The sequence below is a fragment of the Gopherus evgoodei genome, chromosome 6, assembly GCF_007399415.2.
Source record: "Gopherus evgoodei ecotype Sinaloan lineage chromosome 6, rGopEvg1_v1.p, whole genome shotgun sequence".
Classification (NCBI taxonomy): domain Eukaryota; kingdom Metazoa; phylum Chordata; order Testudines; family Testudinidae; genus Gopherus; species Gopherus evgoodei.
Window position 1 is genome coordinate 132,095,378 of NC_044327.1, and position 6,729 is coordinate 132,102,106.

Below are 6,729 nucleotides of genomic sequence, written 5' to 3' on the forward strand. Positions count from 1 at the left end.
TGTCACAGTAAATGAGCAGGAAGATTTCATCACCTCCAGAGTCAATGCCTTTGCATTTGCTCCAAGTTCCAACCTATATGTAATATGCTGTGCTGCTATTAACACGAGGAACTAGAAAATCCTAGTCCGAGGACACGTACCTCTTCCCAGTAGGTTGCCACATTCTCCAGTGGCATTCTGTTCCAGGGGACACCATTTTGCTGTATGTCTTCTGCTGTCCTGTCCATAGCAGGAGCAATGCTATCTTAGTAAGGTTTTTTGGTACATGCCAGCAATGTGCTTGGTCCCACACTAGGCATAAATGAAAATGTCTCTTGCAGTAAGAAGTCTGCAGTCTAAGGTCCTGATTATGCAAACTTCTCTGCGTGGGTGGAGCCTGCATCCATGTGAGCAGGTTGCAGGATCGGGGCCTTAGGGTAGGTCATGCTGGTGGGAGAGGGGCACTATTTGTGGAAGAAAGCGTAGAATCAAATGAAGTAAAAATTATAAGTGAAGCAAACTGTACCATAGAATCTCTTTGGATAGAAATTCCATGCTCGGATAATAAGAATAGAACATTAGGGATATATTACCGACCACCTGACCAGGATGGTGATAGTGACTGTGAAATGCTTGGGAAGATTAGAGAGGCTATAAAAATAAAAAAAGTCAATCATAATGGGGGATTTCAACTCTCCCCATATTGACTGGATACATTTCACCTCAGGAGGGGATGCAGAGACAAAGTTTCTTGATACCTTAAATGACTGCTTCTTAGAGCAGCTGGTCCTGGAACCTACCAGAGGAGAGGCAATTCTTGATTTAGTCTTAAGTGGAGCACAGGATCTGGTCCAAGAGATGAATAGAGCTGAACCACTTGGTAACAGTGATCATAACATAATTAGATTTAATAGTTCTGTGGTGGGAAGAACACCACAGTGGCCCAATACGTAGCATTTAATTTCAGAAAGGGGAACTACACAAAAATGAGGAGGTTAGTTAAACAAAAATTAAAAGGTACAACACCAAAAGTGAAAGCCTGCAAGCTGCATGGAAACTTTTTAAAGACACAGTAATAACGGCTCATCTTAAACGTAAACCCCAAACTAAAAATCATAGTAAGAACCAAAAAAGTGCCACCGTGGCTAACAACAAAGTAAAAGAAACAACGAGAGGCAAAAAGGCATCCTTTAAAAAGTGAAAGTTAAATCCTAGTGAGGAAAATAGAAAGGAGCATAAACTCTGGCAAATGAAGTGTAAAAATATAATTAGGAAGGCCAAAAAAGAATTTGAAGAACAGCTAGTCAAAGACTCAAAAAGTAATAGCAATTTTTTTTAAAAGTACATTATAAACTGGAAACCTGCTAAACAACCAGTGGGGCCACTGGACAATTGAGATGCTAAAGGAGCACTCAAGGACGACAAGGCCACTGCGGAGAAACTAAATGAATTCTTTGCTTCAGCTTTCACTGCAGAGGATGTAAGGGAGATTCCTAAACCTGAGCCATTCTTTTTAGGTGACAAATATGAGGAACTGTCCCAGACTGAGGTGTCATTAGAGGAGTGTCACGGAGTGTGGGGAGTCCGGCCCTGCACCCCTCTTCCTGGGACCCACAGTGACTCTCAGCCAGCCAGTAAAACAGAAGGTTTATTGGACAACAGGAACACCGGTTACAGCAGAGCTTGCAGGCACAGTCAGGACCCCTCCACCGAGTCCTTCTGGGCTTTCAGGGTGCTTGGATCCTAGCTAGGATACCCTGAATTCCGCCCACACAGCCCCAAGCCCAAACTCAAACTGCTTCCCTCCTGCCACTCCCTTCCTTTGTCCCCTTCCCGGGCAAAGGTGTTGACCTTTCCCCTCCCTTACCTAGCTCAGGTTACAGGCTCTGGCATCGTCCATCCCCTAAAGTCCTCCCCTGCTCTCCCACTCCCCACACAGACAGTCCCTACTCCATCACATCTCTCCCCCCTTCGAGACTGAACTGAGCGGGGTCACTCTGCCCAGTGACCTGGGGAAGTTCAGGGTCCCCTCTCCGGGACAACGCATCCGCTGTCAGGTTGGCACTTCCCTTCACATGGACCACGTCCATGTCATAGTCCTGCAGGAGCAGGCTCCACCTCAGGAGCTTGGCGTTGGCTCCTTTCATCTGGTGCAGCCAGGTCAGGGGAGAGTGGTCGGTGTACACGGTGAAGTGTCGCCCAAAGAGATATGGCTCTAGCTTCTTAAGGGCCCACACCATGGCCAGGCATTCCTTCTCGATGGCCGCGTAGCTTTGTTCCCGGGGTAGCAGCTTCTTACTCAGGTACACGATGGGGTGTCTCTCCCCCTTTTCATCCTCCTGCATTAACACTGCCCCCAGTCCCGTGTCTGAGGCATCAGTGAACACCATAAAGGGTTTGTCAAAATCTGGGTTTGCCAGAACTGGGCCACTAACCAGAGCCTCCTTCAGCGCCCGGAAAGCCTCCTGGCACTGCTCAGTCCAAATCACCTTGTCTGACTTCCCCTTTTTGCACAGTTCAGTGATGGGGCCGGCTATGGCACTAAAGTGGGGCACGAACCTTCGATAGTACCCCGCCATCCCAATAAAGGCCTGGACCTGCTTTTTGGTTTGGGGAGCAGGCCAGTCTCTGATCACCTCCACCTTGGCTGGTTCCGGCTTTAGGCAGCCGCTCCCCACCCGATGGCCCAGGTAAGATACTTCAGCCATCCCCACCTTGCACTTCTCCGCCTTTACTGTTAACCCAGCCTTTTGGAGTCGGTCTAGGACTTGTTTAACCTGGGATATGTGGTCCTCCCAGGTCTGGCTGAAGACGCAGATGTCGTCAATATACGCCACGGCAAAACTCTCCATCCCCCTCAGTAGCTGATCCACCAGGCGCTGGAAGGTGGCCGGCGCTCCCTTGAGGCCGAAGGGCAGGGTCAGAAACTCATAGAGCCCCAGAGGGGTGATAAAGGCCGATTTCAGCCTGGCATCTGCGTCCAGCGGCACTTGCCAGTAGCCTTTGGTAAGATCCATAGTGGTGAGGTACCGAGCACCTCCCAGCTTGTCTAGGAGCTCGTCAGGCCTGGGCATAGGGTAGGCATCAGATACGGTGATGGCATTGAGCTTTCGATAGTCCACACAGAACCGGATTGACCCGTCCTTTTTGGGGACTAGCACCACTGGCGAGGCCCAAGGGCTGGAAGACGGCTGGATCACCCCCAAAGCCAGCATGTCCCTGACCTCTCTTTCAAGATCCTGGGCAGTTTTCCCAGTGACCCGAAAAGGGGAGCATTTTATAGGGGGATGTGACCCGGTCTCCACCCGGTGGACAGTCAAATTAGTGCGTCCAGGCTGGTTGGAAAACAGCTGTCGGTACAAATGCAGCACCCCCCTGATCTCAGCGTGCTGGCCCGGGGTCAGTTGATCAGAGAGGGGAATTGCCTCCAGGGAGGAACCAGCCTTTGTCCCAGGGAATAGATCTACTAAGGGGTCATCTCCCTGCCCCTCCCAATGTCCACACACGGCCAACACCACATTCCCCCTGTCATAGTATGGTTTCATCATGTTCACATGGTACACCCGACGGTGATGTGCCCGGTTTGACAGCTCCACCACATAGTTTACCTCATTCAGTTGCTTGATAACCTTGAAGGGCCCTTCCCAGGCAGCCTGGAGTTTGTTTCTCCTCACGGGGATAAGAACCATCACCTGATCCCCGGTGGCGAAGGCACGGGCTCGTGCTGTGCGGTCATACCAGACCTTCTGCCTCCTCTGGGCTCGGGCCAGATTCTCCCTGGCCAGGCCCATGAGCTCGGCCAGTCTTTCCCGGAAGGTCAGGACATACTCCACCACTGACTCTCCCTCGGGAGCGGCCTTCCCCTCCCATTCGTCCCTCATCAGGTCTAGGGGCCCCCTCACCCGCCTTCCATACAACAGTTCGAAAGGTGAAAACCCGGTAGATTCCTGGGGCACCTCCCTGTACGCAAACAGCAGGTGAGGTAAGTACTTGTCCCAGTCCTGCGGGTGCTGGTTCATAAATGTTTTTAGCATCATCTTCAGCGTCCCGTTGAACCTTTCTACCAGCCCGTTGGACTGGGGGTGATACGCTGAGGCCCAGTTGTGCTGGACCCCACATTTCTGCCATAAGGACCGGAGCAGGGCCGACATGAAGTTGGACCCCTGGTCCGTTAAGACCTCCTTGGGGAACCCCACCCGGCTGAAAATTGTCAGCAGCGCATCTGCCACTGTGTCTGCTTCAATAGAGGACAAGGCCACCGCCTCGGGGTAGCGAGTGGCAAAATCCACCACCACCAGGATGTATTTCTTCCCTGACCGGGTCGTCTTGCTGAGGGGTCCCACTATGTCCATGGCCACCTTCTGGAAAGGTTCTTCTATGATGGGTAAAGGCCTCAATGCCGCTTTCCCCTTGTCCCGGGCCTTCCCCACCCTCTGGCAGGGGTCACAGGATTGGCAGTACTGTCGGACATGGGTAAAGACCCCAGGCCAGTAAAAGTTCTGTAGCAGCCTCTGCCTGGTGCGCCGGATCCCCTGGTGCCCTGCGAGAGGGATGTCATGAGCCAGGTACAACAGCTTGCGACGGAACTTCTGGGGAACCACCAGCTGCCTCCTGATCCCCCATGACTCTACTTCCCCTGGGGGAGCCCATTCTCGGTACAGGAACCCCTTCTCCCACAGGAACCTCTCCTTGCAACCTCTCCTCATGGTCTGTACCGCACTAAGGTCAGCCCGGTCCCGGTGCTTCCGCAAGGAGGGATCTTTCTGTAACTCGGCCTGGAACTCAGCAGCTGGGACAGGAATGGGGACTGGCTCTCTCTTGCTGGCTGGGTCTGAGGCCGCAGCCTCTCTGCACCGTGCCCCTGGGCATTCCCCGTTCCCTGAGTTAGGGTCCTGCACCTCAGGTCGAGTACCTTCCCCGTTGTCGGGGAGCAGTGCCATTTGCCGACTCTGACTACGAGTCACGACCAGGGCACTCTGGGTGTTACTAGGCCAGTCCTCAAGGTCCCCTCCCATTAACACGTCAGTGGGCAAATATTGGTGTACCCCCACATCCTTGGGGCCCTCCTTGGCCCCCCATTTCAGGTGTACCCTTGCCACGGGTACCTTGAATGGGGTCCCGCCCACGCCCATCAGGGTCAGGTAGGTGTCGGGCACCATCCGATCTGAGGCCACCACCTCGGGCCGGGCCAGCGTCACCTCTGCGCCTGTGTCCCAGTACCCAGTGACCTTCCTCCCATCCACTTCCAGGGAAACAATGCACTCTTTCCGGAGGGGCAGCCCTGCGCCCACCCGGTAAACCAAAAACCCGGAGCCTGGAGCATCCACAGGTGGTATGTTGCCAGCCCCCCTTTCCTGGGAATGTAGCCCCTCCTCCAATTGGGTTTTTACCCAGTCCACCCTCTGTGGGTTGGGTCTGCTTGGTCTGTCCCTGAGCTTGGGGCACTGGGCCCGTATGTGACCTCGTTGGCCACAGCGATAGCAGCCCATATCTCGTGGGTCCCCTTGAGTGGGTCGGAGGGACCTGCCGCTGGATGTTCCCCTTTTGGGGGGGTTCTCCATAGGCCCCCTTTGGGAGGTCCCAGGATGACTCTCTCTCTGCGTTGAGGCAGGCCTGCTCCTTCGAGACTCCTCCCTGCCATCCCCTGCCCGACTGTCCACAAATTGGTCAGCCAGCTGGCCTGCGTGCTGTGGGTTCTCCGGCTTCTGGTCCATCAACCACAGCCTCAGGTCGGACGGGCACTGCTCGTACAGGTGCTCCAGTATGAATAGGTCAAGCAGGTCCTCTTTAGTTTGGGCCCCAGCTGTCCACTTGCGGGCATACCCCTGCGCCCGGTTGACCAGTTGTAGGTATGTGACCTCACGGATTTTACGCTGGCTCCTGAACTTTTTCCGGTACATCTCAGGAGTCAGCCCAAACTCGCGGAGCAGGGCCTGTTTGAACAGTTCGTAGTCCCCTGCCTCCGCCCCTTTCAGTCGGCTGTACACCTCCACGGCTGTGGAGTCCAGTAAGGGGGTGAGAACTGCGATCCTGTCTGCAGGGTCAACCCTGTGCAGCTCGCAGGCATTCTCAAAGGCCGTCAGGAAGGTATCTATGTCCTCCCCCTCCTTACGCCGGGGCAGCAAGTGCTTATCAAAGCTCTTTGTAGGCTTGGGCCCCCCCTCACTCACCGCAGCCGGGGCCTCACTGCTCCTCAGCCGGGCCAGGTCCAGCTCATGTTTACGCTGTTTCTCCTTCTCCTCCCGCTCATGTTTACGCTGGTTCTCCTCATGTTCACGCTGTTTCGCCTTCTCCTCCAGCTCTTGCCTCTTTAACTCGAGCTCCTCCCATTTCAGCTCCCTTTCATATTCCAGCCGCCTCCACTCCACGGATGCCGAGCGTTGCCGGGAGGATCCCCTGCTGGGGGGTGAGCTTCGCCGGGCGGATCCCCTGCTGGCCGGGGGTGTCACGGTGCCCTCGGTATACACTGGGCTCCTCCCCGCCCTTCCCCTACGCCTAGGAAGGGGGGGTCTCGGGAAGCCCTCGTCCGCCAGCTGACCGCTCCCAGCGGGGACAGACACTGGTGCCTGAGCTGCATCTGCTCGGCTGCTTCCCTCAGAGACAGGGCTCCGTTCATTCATGCGGTCTCCCTGCTCCAGCTGGGCAATCAGCTGGTCCTTGCTGAGCCTCCCCGGGCGCAACCCCCTCTGCTTGCACAGCTCCACCAGGTCACACTTGCGCCGCTTGGCATACATCTTCCTGCTGGCCACT